This window comes from Balaenoptera physalus, assembly GCF_965194825.1.
Source record: "Balaenoptera physalus genome assembly, chromosome: 1".
In the NCBI taxonomy this organism is placed as follows: Eukaryota; Metazoa; Chordata; class Mammalia; order Artiodactyla; family Balaenopteridae; genus Balaenoptera; species Balaenoptera physalus.
The window spans coordinates 22035119-22051842 of NC_138882.1; the positions used below are offsets into that span (position 1 = coordinate 22035119).

General features: G+C 39.2%; 1 protein-coding gene across 5 annotated transcripts in view; it reads left to right on the forward strand.

Annotated features, from left to right (window-relative positions):
• The first annotated feature begins 239 nt into the window (after nucleotides 1-239).
• The window catches only part of DISP1 (dispatched RND transporter family member 1), a 215326-nt gene continuing 198841 nt past the window's right edge, over nucleotides 240-16724 (forward strand). For 2 of the 5 annotated variants that reach the window (XM_082426085.1, XM_082426089.1), the window contains exon 1: nucleotides 6868-6990. The gene's annotated coding sequence lies outside the window, so the exon portion shown is untranslated. Of the gene's footprint in view, nucleotides 6726-6845; nucleotides 7048-16724 lie in introns of those variants that run through there. The other 3 variants (XM_082426091.1, XM_082426086.1, XM_082426083.1) reach the window with 3 other exon arrangements.

Consider the following 16724-nt stretch of genomic DNA (forward strand, 5'->3'; position numbering starts at 1 on the left):
GTGGTAACTTGTCGTAACAGCCATTTCCAAGGTGAAGGGCCATTATCAATGATGCTGACAGGAAACAGGAAGTAGGAAGGAATAAGTCCCTTTCCTGCCTCCGGGCTTCCAATCTCCCTTTAATGCCCCCTACTGGCAAAACCTAACAGAGAGCAACTGCCAAAGGAGAAATGTCTGTGGGGCTGCCCTGTGGAGACAGAAGTGCAAACAGATCAGTCATTCTAGCAGGGCGGAATTGAGCACGTTGGAGCATGTTGCAGGCTTGAGAGTTGGATTTCCAGAATTCGATTTGCATTCTCTGGCCTCAGGGCCTTTGCCCTGGCTATTCTTTCTGTCTCGGTATACTTTTCCCCAGACATGCCTTTTTTTTGCTTTTTTCAAGCCTCTGCCCCAATGTCACTTCGTGATGATTGTAATTGCAATCCCCACCCTTTTATTGGGCCCTGTTTTTTTCCTAAAGTATTTATCACCATGTTAAATAAGCATATTAGATTACAATAAACATTTATCATCGTGTTTAATATGTTAAATTGTAACAAATTTAACATTTATTTATTGCTTTATTGTTTATTTCCTTCTCCCCGCCCCGCCACCTTCCCATGAGAATGCAAGCTCCACAAGGGTAGGAATTGGTGTCTTTTGTTTACCAGTGGATCTCTGGATATTTGTTGAATGAACAAATGAGTGGATGTGTGCTTAGTTGAGGAAGAATAAGAAAATTGTGTGGGGCCAAAGGCTAATAAGACTGATTTAAAAAGACTAATAAGGACAGTATGGTGAATTAGATATGTTGATTTCTCTTCCATGTGGAAAGAGGAGTTGCAGGAAGAAGATGAAGATGGTGTTTGATGAACTGTATTTGCAAGATGGGTTTCAGCAGTGCTCTTTTGTGTTCAGGGGATAGAACGAGACCTGGGTGGGGAGAGACGTGGGCAAGTACCTCCACATTGAAGCCTCAAGGCCTGGCATCTTAGATGACACATGTGGGCAGGTTCCTTGGGCCAGGGCAGCAGCGATGTCTCAGAAACTATATGCAGTTTGTCTCTGTTGGAGCGAATGTGGAGGCAGAGAGGTCAGCAGAGTCCATATCTATTTGTTAATGGAGTCTCACTGTTCCATTTTCCAAAAGTGCTGCATCAATTTCTCCAGCGTTCTTTGGGCTATACTCCTCTAATACCAAATTTTTACTTGATTGCCAGAAGAAAAAAAAGAATAAAAAATATAGAACATGACTCAAAAACCAAACAAATAAACAACCAACCCACCCTAAAGAAAAGTACTTTAAAAGTAACTACAGTGAAAAGACTAGTCTGGTTCAATAGCACGTGTCCACTCTGTGCTCAGGTAAACTCCTAGACTCACATACTGAATAACAACCAATCCATGAGTTATTACCTTATAACCACATGGAGATCAGATCAGTTTCTCTGATTCAGTCTTACATACTTTCCATTTAATTTTGAACAATATCCATCACAGATCTTTGGTCTTGCTTCTCTTTTTTTATTGTAAGATATTAAGAAGGATACAAAGGTGGATAGTTGTCATGTAGTACATCAACAGTCCAATGTTCTATTCATACTTTGGTGGGAGAAAAGTAGCCTTGATGTATTTAAGAAATCTTTCCTTTAGAAATATTTAACGAATCTTGCTTGTGTGCCATAGGGTTACCAGCTTTAGCAAATAAAAATACAGAATACTCAGTTAAATTTGAATTTCAGATAAGCAATAAATAATTTCTTATTAGAAGTATGCCCCATGCAATATTTGGGGACATACTTATACAAAAAAATCTGAAACTCAAATTTAAGTGGGTGTCCTGTATTTTATCTGACAACACTATGTTCAGGGTAGTTTCTTGGGCAGTAAGTATTTGCAGTGGAGAAGGTCTATCTCAGGATGAAAGACCAGAGGACACAGCAATAACCCTCTATGATTCTGTCACGTCTACTCAAGGCAGATATATCCAACCTGTACAGTACTGTTTGATTTTTAAAGTTTTTAAAAGAATGTTAAAAATAAAGGAAGTGACTTCTTACTAATTAATCAGGAGTCTTTTGTAGAGAAGGCATATTCCTCTTTAAGATATAACATCAATTGTTTTCACAGGGGAAGTTTTGCCTCAATCTTCCCAGCCTGTAGCTAATTTCTTCTTTGGAAATAGTTTGTATCATTGAAGCTCAGAGCTGAAAATTCAGTCTACCTAGTGGTGAGATTTTCAAGTTAGGAGTGGAAATGTGTGTCTATTTCAGTTACCAAACCGGGGAGTGAAATCATTATTGAAGAAGAAAGGCTTGTTTTCCTAGTCCTGTTGGAATTTAGCAGGTGAAGCTTTCTCTGGCAGGGGCATTCCTGCTTAGTTTTGATTTTGTTGGGAAGAAAACAAAGTGTGGTTTGTGCCCCAGTCAGATCCGCGGAATGCCCATTGTTTTTGCAGAAAGAAAAACAAGGATTGGAGTTTAAAATCATTAACTGTATAAAAGTCCTTCCAAACACACCCACCCAAGCTTTCTGTTAATGAGTATCATGTCAAGTTTCCCTGGTGTGTTTCTCTTTTACACATGGAATTCTCATTGGTGTGGGTTTTAAAGAGGTAGAAATATCTGATCATTATACAATGTGTCCCTGTGGAAATCACGTTTCATTTAAATTCCACAAGGGAAAAGAGGTGAATAAGATACTATTTTATTTCTATTTATAAATATGTTTACCTCAAGAGGGTATGAATCAGTGTTGAAAATATTTTAATGGGATATACAAACCTATAAAATTGACCAAAATTAGACTTAAGAAGGAATGGGGAGTTATTGTTTAATGGGTACAGAGTTTCATTTTGGGAAGAGGCAAAAGTTCTGGAGATGAATGGGGGTGATGGTTATTCAACATTTTGAACGCACTTAATGACGCAGAAGTGTGCACTTAAAAGTGGCTAAAATGGGACATTTTATGTTTCATATATTTTACCACAATAAAAAATTTAGACCAAATTATCAGAAGTCATGTTTTTAAATATTTCAATCGAATTGAAACATTCCTGGGGCAGCTCCCTCTTTAGGAAGAAAACACCACCCTCAGTGTAGTGAGTCATCTTTCACTTTAGCCTAAGCGATGTTATTGGATCACAGAAAATTGAGATCTTCATAGAAAATACCTTGCTTTTGGTACCCTGCAGTAGAGTTGGGAATTATTAACTGGAGAGCCCTGGATGACCTTAATTCTCACTGATTCATAATCTTTTACTAATATAATTTTACACCAGACTATTTATACCCCAGGGAACATGCTGTTGTGATTACCTCCACTTATAGACTAGTTTATTTTTCCACAAATGACTAAACTGCTGCATGTGTAAAGGGAAGAGGATGTAGTTTTAGATGTAACGGCTACTGATGTTGTTGTTTATGTTGGTGGTGAAAAGAATAAATAAAGATAAGAAAAGCACTCATGTATGAAATAAAGCAAATGTAGAATGTGTAAGTAAACTTTTTAAACATCTAACCTTATTAGCTCTGTTAATTAACCCATCTATCTGTCTGAACAAGTCAGTGAGTACTGAAAAAAAAAAAGTAGGAAATTTTTCCTTAAAAATGTTCTCTCCTGGTTCAGAGGAACATGTCTATTACCCACTGTCACTCACAAGTGTCTCTTGAATAGTTGTCATGGTTCTGCAGTCAGGCTGATATCATTATATAGATATGGGTAAACTCCAAAGGCCAGGAGGGAGGTGGGGAGGATGCTGGGTAGTAGTACAATTTTAAGGATTTCACAGTGGCCTCTTGGGGGTATTGGACTCTTTCCACACCAGGTAATCAGGTAACTGGACTGGGAGAGAGAAGATTTTGAACTAGTCCTGTCTCTGGGACCATTGAACTATTAGACCTTAGAGAAACCACTATGTCTAGCTGGACTTTAGCTCCTGCCTCTGTATGATCAAGAATTTGAAATACTGGTTTCTAAAATCTCCCACCATATTTGTATATTGATGGTATGATTTGCCTCACCCATCAACCCCATGGTAACTCTGACAGTTTTCCTGTAGGGACCAGGTAGCAGCGGAGGTGTGAAAATCTTCCTCCTGCCATTGGCCTGGGGAGAGAAGCTGACTCCAAAGTTCTGGTGAGAAGAGAGTGATGCAGAAAAGAGAGTGAGCAGGCAACCTTGCGTCTTGTGAATTGATGTCTTGGTGTTTCATTGCTAGGAATAGAAACCTACTAACACTAACCCAAGTCAAATGGGAAATTTACTGGAAGGACATAGAATTTTCATAGAATTTTAAGGACAGAAAGTTTAGCTGGACCACATGAGGGATTGGAATAAAAAATTGGAAAGATGGGAACTAAGGTGACCCTCTCTGAGATAATTCTGTCTTCTCTTTCTGCTTCTTTCTCTCTTCCATATCCTTTCTCTCTCCTCTTCCCTCTAGTTCCCCTAGCTGTTTTTTCTCTACCTGCATGGGACACCTTGCTCATGCCTAACCCAATCCTAGGTTTACGTGACATTTCTATTTCAATGTGAAAGAGAGACCAATTGGAGCGCTGTATGTCAACTCTAAAATCCATGTATGAGAGACCCACTTAGCCTATTTGGGTTGTGTCTACATCCACTTCAGTTTGCTGTGGCAGTGAGTATGGATTATTTGGCTCAGGGGCTCTGGGAGCAGATTATCTTAAGCAAGATTACTTTGGTTGCAAGTAGCAGAAATCTTCTTTGGCTAGTCAGGCAAAAAAAAAAAAAAAAGTCTTGGAAGTACACAGGGATATCTCCTGTAATCAAAGAAAACAGGGCAGGTCCTGGGTCCTTCATAATGGGTGTTAATAGATCTTTTCTTTAGGGCACTGCCATTTATGTGACTCAGCTCTAATGGCCATCTTCTCTCTGTGTTTCCCTATGCAGTGTTTAAAATTCCCTGAGGGAAGAGTCTAAATGCCCTAGTTTAGGATGTGTTCGTATCTGGATTAATCTGTTTACAGGGGACATGATAGTGTGACCAGTTTTCCCAGGACTATTCCAGTTTAAGCACCAAAAGTTCAGCGTCCTGGGATGCCCCTCAATCCTGGGCAAACCCTAGAACATGATCACTTGTGCATAAATATATGGCCCTTTAAGGGATTGGCCTATGTATTGGGGCCATTCCTACAAAAAGAGGAATTGTGGTGAGCTACAGGGAAACATCTCATGGAGTGTCTATTATATTTTATTTCTTGGTGGTCCAGCAAACACACACACACACACCCTCACCCACACAAACCCCACATACATCACACCACACATACATACTCTCTTCTTCCCTTTCTTTCAGAGACACACCTCTCTACTATATGATTCGGTTATTTCACGTACCATCACAAATGGACTGCTAACCTTCCCAAAGGGAGAACACTCAAAGCTGTGTCTTTCTACTCCATCCAGAGGTGATACTGTGCCCTCTAAGTACAGACTTTCTACATGATGTCCAGTCTTCCTTTTATTTTACCCTAATCCTATCTCCATATATGGCAATATAGTTTGTTGCTGGCAAAAGGAAAAGAATTGGAAGAAACTGATATGCCATTTCTTTTTAAAGAGGAAAAATGGGCTCAGTGTGCAAGAGGGTATTTAGTAAACAGTAGTGGCAAGCAAGGAAATAGAGGCAACGGCTCTCATTACTGTAGCTAGTAATGAACTTTCTTCCTCCTTGGCCCATTGATTCCATGGTTCCCTAAGGCTTCAGCTGGCAACTCGGTTGGGGTGATTTGCCCAATGGGCAACCCCAGGGGTCTGAGCCCTGGTGGTCCTGCCTTTATAGAGTTGTAATCATCCATTGTTTTTAACATCTGGGTATGACAGTTTGAGAAAGCACCCTCACTGGTAAAATGTTCTCTCTGCGATTTTTCAAGTTCTTATTTTTCTTTGATGACTAGGTCAATCATCTTAGTCAACCCTATAACTCAGTATTTTGTCTATTCCCCTAGAGATATGCACTGATTCCCTGTTGCATGGAGTCTAAAGTCCAAATTTCTTAGCATAATACACAACAGTCTTCCTGATCTGGGCTTGCCTCCTCTCGTTATGCTTCCTCCTGACTCTCTGATCGCAGATCTTGCTAAATTAACTGTACCCTCCTCCAGCTCCCTGATTAAACCAAGCTCTCTCTGGCATCCTTCTCCTCTGCATGCCCTCCCCCACCTTGTCTGACCTTTAACTCTTATTCATCATTCATTTCAGTCTCAACGGAGGAGCCATTATCTTTAGAGTCTTGGGTCTGTCCAGCTCCCTACACCACACGACTGCCTTCAGCACGGCCATAGTTCCTCTGATGCTTGATGGTTTCATTGCACTTGTTTGCCCATATATCTGTCCCTGTACTACCCTAAGCTTCCCGAGGAACAGGTCGCTGTTTGATTTATTCTCTGCCTAGTTCATTGCCGTTAGTGCCTCCCTCGCTCCCTAAGATAGGAGCTTTCGTCTGTTTACAGCCTACTTGTTTAATGAGTGATATATAGCAGGTGATAAAAATTTGGATTAAGGAATGAAGCAATACTGCCTTGCGGTGTGATTAACCTCTGTTTATATTTTTGTCAACTTTCAACTAGATTGTGAGGGCAGGGGTCAGTGTCTGAGTCATCTTGCTCCTCCCGGTGCGTGAACAGAGGAGACCCTTGATCAACCGACAGCAGGTCGGTTGGCTGATCCGCTGGAAAGAGAAGCAGCAGGGAGAAAGATTTTTGGCGCCTCGGCCCTTCAGGGTAAGCCCTTCTGCTCCCGGCCGAGTGCCGGCGACCCCCTCTCTCCTCCGCGAGTCCTCTCTGCGAGCTAGTGAGACCCCGCTGCCGCGGCAGGCAGAAAGCTCGCGGGGCGGGACTTCCGGTCCCGCTCGCGAATGCCTTCCGGCGCGAGGCGGAAGCCCGGCTCCGGGTCCGGATCGGAGCCGGAGAGTCCCAGGCACTTGTCTCCTCAGTGGATGCCTCTCCGCCCCGCTGCCGCCCCGCGCCGCGGGACGGGGGAGACCGGGTAGGGACGGGAGAGTCGGGACACCTCGCGCGGGCAGAGGGAGAACCGGGACCCCAGGTTTGAGGGAGGGGACCAAGATTGGGGGTCGGGGGACGGGGGCAGCCCTGAGGGCAGCCGTGAGGGGCTGAGGAGGGAGGCACCGGGGACCCTGAGGCCGAAGAGGCCCTGAGAAGGGGAGGAGGGTGGCGGGTGACACTGGGCAGGAGGCATCGCGGAGGAGAGCAGTCCCACTTGGGGGAGTGTCCCGGCACTTGGCAGATTGTGAGGGTGGCACGAGTTGGCAGAGGTTGGCTTCCAGGGGAGGTTGGAGAGGAGGGAGGCAGTCCTTCTCTGAGGGTCGTAGATGAGAAGGACGTCTTGACCTAACGGGTCAGAAAGATGACCAGCCACCTACTGGATGCTGAACTCGTATTGCCTCCTTTGCAATTAATGCTGGCTTTCTGATGTGCCTTTTTTTTTTTTTTTTTTTAAACCTGTGTGGATTTCGGGGAAGAATTTACATTCCCAGGGAAAACTTGAACTCTTCCTCACCAGGGTCCAACTTATGCTGCATTTCTTTGTCAAACAGATAGTGCTTTAAAGTTGTCTTCATACCAGCAAGCCAACCAAAGTTTTCCTTTTGGAATCTTCTCTACCTTGCGGAGTTTAGGTTATTTGCTTTGTCATGGAATGAACTTGTAAATGCGTTTGGAATTACAGTGATAATTACATGGAAAGCCAGTGCCGTCACGTTTGCAGTTACTATTCATTGTTTTTCTGCCTAACTTTCTAATATATTTTTACTAAAAGTTATCCTATTGTATTTAGTTTTTGAGTTTAACCGGTAAAGGCAATTTTAGATTAGGGTGCAGCCAATTACTAGCAATTCCTGTGGATTTACTGTTACTTTTTATTTCTGCTACAAAGAAAACGTATATATTTGCCATTGGTAGATTGTTAAAAAATATTGATAACCCAAGTTCTGTTGTTATATACACATTAGCATATTTAGTTTTCCTTATTGGCCATCGTGTACTATGTGGGCTTGCTTTTATCATTACCAGAGGTTATTATTAATTTTAGTTATTGTCTACATTTTATTCATGTTTTATTGACTTGCAGTTAATATGTACTTCCTAATCTACGTCATAGAGTATCTCACTTCTGCATAATTACAAAGACTGTTTTAGCTTTAGATAGATGGCAAATTTGTATTTTTGTCACAAATGGGGTGAGGTACCTAGGGAGAGCCCTAACATTGTCATTGGTTGACGGTGATATCTGATGGTTGAATCTTTTGCTTGTTTCAAGTGTTTCATATTTCAAGTGTTAACATTTTTTACTTTTAATACTACTGTATTGGTACAGGTATCTTTTAGATCTGATTTGGTGGTCTGTCTTGCTCTAATTCAAGTAAACTAGAACAGTTTATGTTTCTTGATGGCTTGGTGTCTTGCTAGCTTGTAAACTCTTTTTTCCCCCAGCTTTAATGAGACATAATTGACAAATCAAAATTGCATATATTTAAGGTGTACAACGTGATGATTTGATATACACATATATTGTGAAATGATTACCACAATCAAGCTAATTAACAAACCATCACTTCACGTAGTTACTAATTTCTCTCTTTTTGTGGTGAGAACACTTAAGATCTACTGTCTTAACAAATTTAAAATATACAACATAGTATTATTAACTATAGCTTATAAACTCTTGATGGCCTTGAAAATTTATGCTTGAGTAAGATAGATAATTTCCTTATGTTTAGGGGCACAGCTGATACTTAAAAGTGGAAAGCATCGCCTAAACATAAACAATGCTGTAACAGGGAAGTGAGCAAATTGAATAGTTTTTCAAATTAGAAAGTGAAAAGATGACACTGACCTTTAAAGTTTTTGAATTAACTGCTCTGTAGATTTCTATATGTCTTAATCTTATTTCTTAAAAGTAGACAATACTGTTTTTCTGAAAGGTTGATCTGATTTTTCTATATAATCTTGATTTAAAAATGTGTTCTTCCCCCTTTTCCCTTGGTTTTGGGAGAAAGCTTGTAGGCCATTAGATGTTAGTTCATAGGAGAGGTTGTGATCATTGTTGAAACACAAGAGCCCTGCCTTCTGTGGCAAGTTTCTAATTATATATCTGAGTAGTATGTTTGAAATTTGATTGCCTTGTGTTCTGGATAATCTTTGGAATTTTTGTTATTTGTTCTAATTGTTGAGTAAATTTCTTAGCCTTCTCTAGATAAATTCTGTTTGTTCTGTAGGATTACTCTGTGTTATTCTGTAGGATTTAGATGTATTTAACAGTTTAACCAATAGTGGCATTTTTTTTTAATCAGGGTGCAGCAAATTACTAGTTATTCTTACGGATTTACTATTTCTTTTTATTTCTGCTGCAGTGGAATGTGTATCTGTGTATTGGAAGAACGATTAAAACAGCTGTAGTCAAAAGTGTCTTCATATACACATACTAGCACATTTTGTTTTCATTAATAACCCATTTGTAATATGTGAAGTAACTTGCTATATTGAGTTTTTTGGTTCTGTACTCTCTGATTATCAATTTTATTGTTATCTAGTCCATTTTCAGTTATCTGCATACCCTAGTGAGAAAGGCATTCCCTGCCTTTTGATAGAATCGGGAGGATTTGTTACAGCTGAGGAATACAGCTGGACAGAGAGATACCCAGCAGAGTGTTGTTGATCTGCTGATTTACCATCCAGCTGCTGCATTGCCTTTGATGCAAGATGGCCCTCAACAAGATTGGCCGAGACATAGGCGATCCCTTCTTTTAGTATCTCTTTTTGTCCTTTTTCTTTCACCAAGTTAGACCTTTTTTCTCATAGTGTCTAGGATGACCTGGCCCTCAAAGTGTGACGCAGGGCGATCAGAGCAGCCATAAAGGACTGCAGTTATGTTAGTAGAGCCTTGTCTGTTCTGCTGAGTCTGATCCCATAAATCTTGGCAAATTTTCCAGCCTCCAGGCATTAAGTTATGACTATGAACCATTTGTTTACATTATTGTCGTTTGAAAAATAGTTTTAATACTAAATCGTAATTGATCTGGATTATATAAATGGACTCTACTTAGTTTTGTTTTGAGTGAGGCATCACATTAAATTATATATGAGCTTTTCTATTAAAGTGATAATGATATACCTCACAATTACAAATACTGTAGAAAATACACTGATTGCCTTTAGTCTGTGTTGTTATTATTAGTTTTTGTTTTGTTTTTAATTTGAGATCCTGAGGAAAAGAAAAACTGTTGGAAAGAAGATTTTGGCAGAGATTGGGAAGGCTGACCATTACTGGTGACATATTAAGGGGTGATGTTTGGAGCTGTCTGCAATGGTTGGAAGGAGTGTCTCAACACTAAGGTTGTTTCTAATTGCCAGTGCCTGGTGATAATAAAAGGCAGAAAGACTTTTAGTTGCTTTTATTATTGTTTTAAAATACCCTACAGACAATGTGCTCCCTCTTTGCCTGCAGCTGGCAGGGAAAGAAATCCCTCCCACCTCTCCCACCTCCTTGAGAATGACCTGGCAGAGGCTGGGAAGTCAAAGTTTATACGGTTATTAGGAGTCTTGGTGAGGTTTGAGGGAAGGGTTGAAATATGAATAAAAAACAAATACTGAAGTTTATTTTCAAAATTGAGAGGATGAAGGCATGGAGATTGATGAGAACATTGTAGATGTGAGAAAACCAACCACTGTATATGAGTGAACGTGTCTTAATTACAGCAGAGGAGGGAGGGCAGGCCCTAGGAAGTGATACATAATCAAGTTCTAGACTTTCCCACGAGAACTAGTAAGATAAGAAGTATCATTCAACTCCTAATATTTTAAACCTAAATGATGACTATTTCACAGTAATTGAATAAAGTTGCAAAAATCAAAATAGTACAGGGAACCACCTGTATACCCTTTATTCAGATTCACCTATTTTTAACATTTTATCTCATTTGCTTTATCACTTAAGAATAAGAGCACTTCTTTTTGTTTTTAACATCTTTATTGGAGTATAATTGCTTTACAATGGTGTGTTAGTCTCTGCTTTATAACAAAGTGAATCAGTTATACATATACATATACATATATCCCCATATCTCTTCCCTCTTGCGTCTCCCTCCCATCCTCCCTATCCCACCCCTCTAGGTGGTCACAAAGCACTGAGCTGATCTCCCTGTGCTATGCAGCTGCTTCCCACTAGCTATCTGTTTTACATTTGGTAGTGTATATATGCCCATGCCACTCTCTCACTTCGTCCCAGCTTACCCTTCCCCCTCCCTGTGTCCTCAAGTCCATTCTCTACATCTGTGTCTTTATTCCGGTCCTGCCCCTAGGTTCTTCAGAACCTTTTTTTTTTTTTTTTTTTTTTTAAGATTCCGTATATATGTGTTAGCATACGATATTTGTTTTTCTCTTTCTGACTTACTTCACTCTGTATGACAGACTCTAGGTCCATCCACCTCACTACAAATAACTCAATTTCGTTTCTTTTTATGGCTGAGTAATATTCCATTGTATATATATGCCACATCTTCTTTATCCATTCATCTGTTGATGGACACTTAGGTAGGTTGCTTCCATGTCCTGGCTATTGTAAATAGTGCTGCAATGAACATTGTGGTACATGACTAATAAGAGCACTTTTGATTAAAGTAGAAAGCTCATATAAAATATACTCCCAAGTTCAACTGCTAACTTTATTTCTTTTCCTAATAAACAGTTATTTATTGGTTCTAATTCTCTGAGTTCTAGTGCTAGAAAGGACCTTGGGAGATAATCTGATTTGACTCCCTTAAGGCTAGTAAATGTTGACCAATCCAGGACAGGTAGGTTTTGAATTCTAAACGTCCATAGCCTCTTCCAGGGTCTTATCATCTTGACAGGTAGGATTTCTTTGTCTTTTTGTTGCTTTGTGGCTTATACATTTTCATTTGATGAAAACAAGCATGTAAAATGTTATTCCCTGGACCTAACTGAAATCTCCCTTGCATTCATTTAAATCCACCTCTTCTCTTTCTGAATCTTGTTTCTTCTTCCTGTAGAAAACAACTGAACAACATCCTTTTTAAGAACGCACAACCTATTCTATAATAAATACCTTTTACCTTTCCTTGGGTAAGACTTTTTTCCTTTAGGGTTTCTACCTAAAACATGCTTTCTATCTCTTTAGTCAAGTTACAAGGCTTTATCTTGGTTGATCTATTAGGATTTTCTAGGTTTTTCATATCCTTTTTTTATTTTGAATTTTATTTTATTATTATTTTTTTTTTTTTTTTTTTTTTTTTTTTTAGAAATTCACGTTCTTTTATTTATTTATTTATTTATTTATTTATGACTGTGTTGAGTCTTCGTTTCTGTGCGAGGGCTTTCTCTAGTTGCGGCAAGTGGGGACCACTCTTCATCGCGGTGCGCGGGCCTCTCACCATCGCGGCCTCTCTTGTTGCGGAGCACAGGCTCCAGACGCACAGGCTCAGTAATTGTGGCTCACGGGCCCAGTCGCTCCGTGGCATGTGGGATCTTCCCAGACCAGGGCTCGAACCCGTGTCCCCTGCATTGGCAGGCAGATTCTCAACCACTGCGCCACCAGGGAAGCCCTATTATTATTTTTTTATACAGCAGGTTCTTATTAGTTATCTGTTTTATACAAATTAGTGTGTATATGTCAATCCCAATCTCCCAATTCACCCCCCCCCCCACCACTTTCCCCCCTTGGTGTCCATACGTTTGTTCTCTACAGCTGTGTCTCTATTTCTGCCTTGCAAACTGCTTCATCTGTACCATTTTTCTAGATTCCACATATATGCGTTAATATATGATATTTGTTTTTCTCTTCTGACTTAGTTCCCTCTGTATGACAGTCTCTAGGTCCATCCACATCTCTGCAAATGACTCAATTTAGTTCCTTTTTGTGGTGGAGTAATATTCCATTGTATATATGTACCACATCATCTTTATCCATTCATCTGTCTGTGGACATTTAGGTTGCTTCCATGACCTGGCTATTGTCAGTAGTGCCACAATGAACATTGGGGTGCATGTGTCTTTTTGAATTATGGTTTTCTCTGGGTATATGCCCAGTAGTGGGATTGTTGGGTCATATGGTAGTTCTATATTTAGTTTTTTAAGGAAACTCTGTATTGTTCTCCATAGTGGCTGTATCAATTTACATTCCCACCAACAGTGCAAGAGGGTTCCCTTTTCTCCACATCCTCTCCAGCATTTTTTGTTTGTAGATTTTCTGATGATGCCCATTCTAACCGGTGTGAGGTGATGCCTCGTTGTAGTTTTGATTTGCATTTCTGTAATAATTAGTGATGTTGAGCAACTTTTCGTGTGCCTCTTGGCCATCTGTATGTCTTCTTTGGAGAAGTGTCTATTTAGGTCTTCTGCCCATTTTTTGATTGGGTTTTTTTTTTTTTATATTGAGCTGCATGAACTGTTTATATATTTTGGAGATTAATCTTTTGTCCGTTGATTTGTTTGCAAATATTTTCTCCCATTCTGAGAGTTGTCTTTTTGTCTTGTTTATAGTTTATAGAAAGTTGTTAAACTTTCTTTTAAGTTTCATGAGGTCACATTAGTTTATTTTTGTTTTTATTTCCATTACTCTAGAAGGTGGGTCAAAAAAGATCTTGCTGTGATTTATGTCAAAGAGTGTTCTTCCTATGTTTTCCTCTAAGAGTTTTATAGTGTCCAGTCTTACATTTAGGTCTGTATTCTATTTTGAGTTTATTTTTGTGTATGGTGTTAGGGAGTGTCCTAATTTCATTCTTTTACATGTAGCTGTCCAGTTTTCCCAACACCACTTATTGAAGAGACTGTCTTTTCTCCATTATATATCCTTGCCTCCTTTGTCATGGATTAGTTGACCATAGGTGCGTGGGTTTATCTCTGGGCTTTCTATCCTGTTCCATTGATCTATATTTCTGTTTTTGTGCCAGTACCATGTTGTCTTGATTACTGTAGCTTTGTAGTATAGTCTGAAGTCAGGGCGTCTGATTCCTCCAGCTCCATTTTTTTCCCTCAAGATTGCTTTGGCTATTCGGGGTCTTCTGTGTCTCCATACAGATTTTAAGATTTTTTTGTTCTAGTTCTGTAAAAAATGCCGTTGGTAATTTGATAGGGATTGCATTGAATCTGTAGATTGCTTTAGGTAGTATAGTCATTTTCACAAGATTGAGTCTTCCAATCCAAGAACATGGTATATCTCTCCATCCGTTTGTTTCATCTTTGATTTCTTTCATCAGTGTCTTATAGTTTTCTGAGTACAGGTCTTTTACCTCCTTAGGTAGGTTTATTCCTAGGTATTTTATTCTTTTTGTTGCAATGGTGAATGGGATTGTTTCTTTAATTTCTCTTTCTGATCTTTCGTTGTTAGTGTATAGGAATGCTAGAGATTTCTGTGCATTAGTTTTGTATCCTGCAACTTTACCAAATTCATTGATTAGCTCTAGTAGTTTTCTGGTGGTGTCTTTAGGATTATCTATGTATAGTATCATGTCATCTGCAAACACTGAGAGTTTTACTTCTTCTTTTTCAATTTGTATTCCTTTTATTTCTTTTTCTTCTCTGATTACCATGGCTAGGACTTTCAAAACTATGTAGAATAATAGTGGCGAGAGTGGACATCCTTGTCTTGTTCCTGATCTTAGAGGAAATGCTTTCTGTTTTTCACGATTGAGAATGATGCTTGCTGTGGGTTTGTTGTATATGGCCTTTATTATGTTGAGGTAGGTTTCCTCTCTGCCCGCTCTCTGGAGAGTTTTTATCATAAATGGGTGTTGAATTTTGTCAAAAGCTTTTTCTGCATCTATTGAGATGATCATATGGTTTTTATTCTTCAATTTGTTAATATGGTGTATCACATTGATTGATTTGCGTATATTGAAGAATCCTTGCATCCCTGGGATTAATCCCACTTGATCATGGTGTATGATCCTTTTAATGTGTTGTTGGATTCTGTTTGCTAGTATTTTGTTTCATATCCTTTTTAAAGTGTGGTGAACGGAGCTTAGAAGACTCTGATCAATGTAGAGTAATAACAATGATAATTTATGTATAAATTATTTAGTCAGTGCTTTTCTTATACAGTCATCTGATCCTTAGGGCAGGACAGGTGGTATCCCTATTTCTGAGGTGGAAAAACCTGAACTACAGAAGGGTTCAGTGACTTGCCCTACATCCTACAGAGCTAGGCTGGGTTGGAACTGGGATGCAACCTCAGTCTTCTAACCCTAAATCCAGTGCCCTTTTCCACTGCATCTCACTTTGAGTTCCTTATGTACCATGTATTTTTAAAGGTACCTTAGAATCACTTTGGCCCTCTCAATTCTTCTCTTTTACCAGCATAACTTGCTATTAGGGAAATAAAGTGTTTGTTGACTCAACTTGTACTTTTTCTTCTGCCCTTAAAATGATATCATTGCGGAATTGGAGTGAACCTGTAGCAGTTCCTTAATCCAATCTTCTACCTGATTTGGGTACCCTCATAACACTTCTTATCCCAGAGGACTTTAGGCCCTTGCCTGAATACATAGAGAAACAAGGTGTTCACTTCCTTTTTATACAACCTTGGTTTGTTGTTGGGTGGCTCAAGTTATAAGGTTATTCTTTTATTTATAACAGGTCCAAATTACCTGTTACGTTTTTTTTATCCATTGGTTTTAGTTATAGCAGCCAGAGAAACATAGAAGATCTATTTTTTCTTTTCTATTTAAAATTTTGTCATATATTTAAAAAACGGTCTCATATTATCTCTTCTTCAGGTTAAATAATGCCAATACCTAGATCTCTCACTATCCTGATTGGCTTATTCCGGATGCTCTAGGTTGTCAGTATTGTGAAAATATGGCTTCTATAATTGTCTGCACTATTTTAGATGTCTGATCAAGGCAGCAAATAGTGGGACTATTACTTCCTGTAAGGTGGACACGATACTCTTTCTATTACTGCGTATTCAATATTATTGAAGTCCAAAATTGCATTAATATTTAAGCAGACATATCTTGCTCTTATAGTAAGCATTTGGTAAGCCAAAGGTCCCCAGATTTTTGCAGGAACTCTCTGTTAGTCTGGTCCCTGTACTTGTATGGCTGATTTTTAAATAGAAATATATGACCTTACTCTCTATTAAATTTTTCCTGCCTGTGTTTCAGCAGTCCAGCATTTTAGCCTGTAGAGATGTATTTTGGTCTTAATATTCTTATTTGCTTCTTAGCCATCCTTTTCAGCTGTGTCTTCTTCACTTGTAATACTTATCCCTTAAAGCTTGTGTTGAGTTGGGGCTGGCTTTGGGCTGATTATAGCTAAATAGCTAATGTGCCTTGTAGGGTTTAGAAGCAGATCATTTGTGGATAATTTTATACAAAGTTTTCTGCAGAGAAGTGTGACAAGTGCTAGTTCTCTGGACCTGGTTGCCTTATTCCCTGGGAGACCCAAGAGTTACTTATAGACCATTTCAAAGCCTTTATTTTATTTATTTATTTATTTTGCTCCCTACCACTCACTTTTACATGCATGTCTCTGAAGAATAGAAAAAATAAATCATTAGAATTATGTTCCAGTATACCTGTCTCTCTTAGCTCTTAAAACTAAATGTCACCACTTAACCTAGAATAGTTGAAAACTTGATTTAAAGAAAGTTTCTGGGACCTGACCTTGCTTATGTTTATGGTTTTGCTTTGGAGTTTAGTCTTTGAACTATATATGGACTCTTATCGACACTCTAAAGAATTAAAA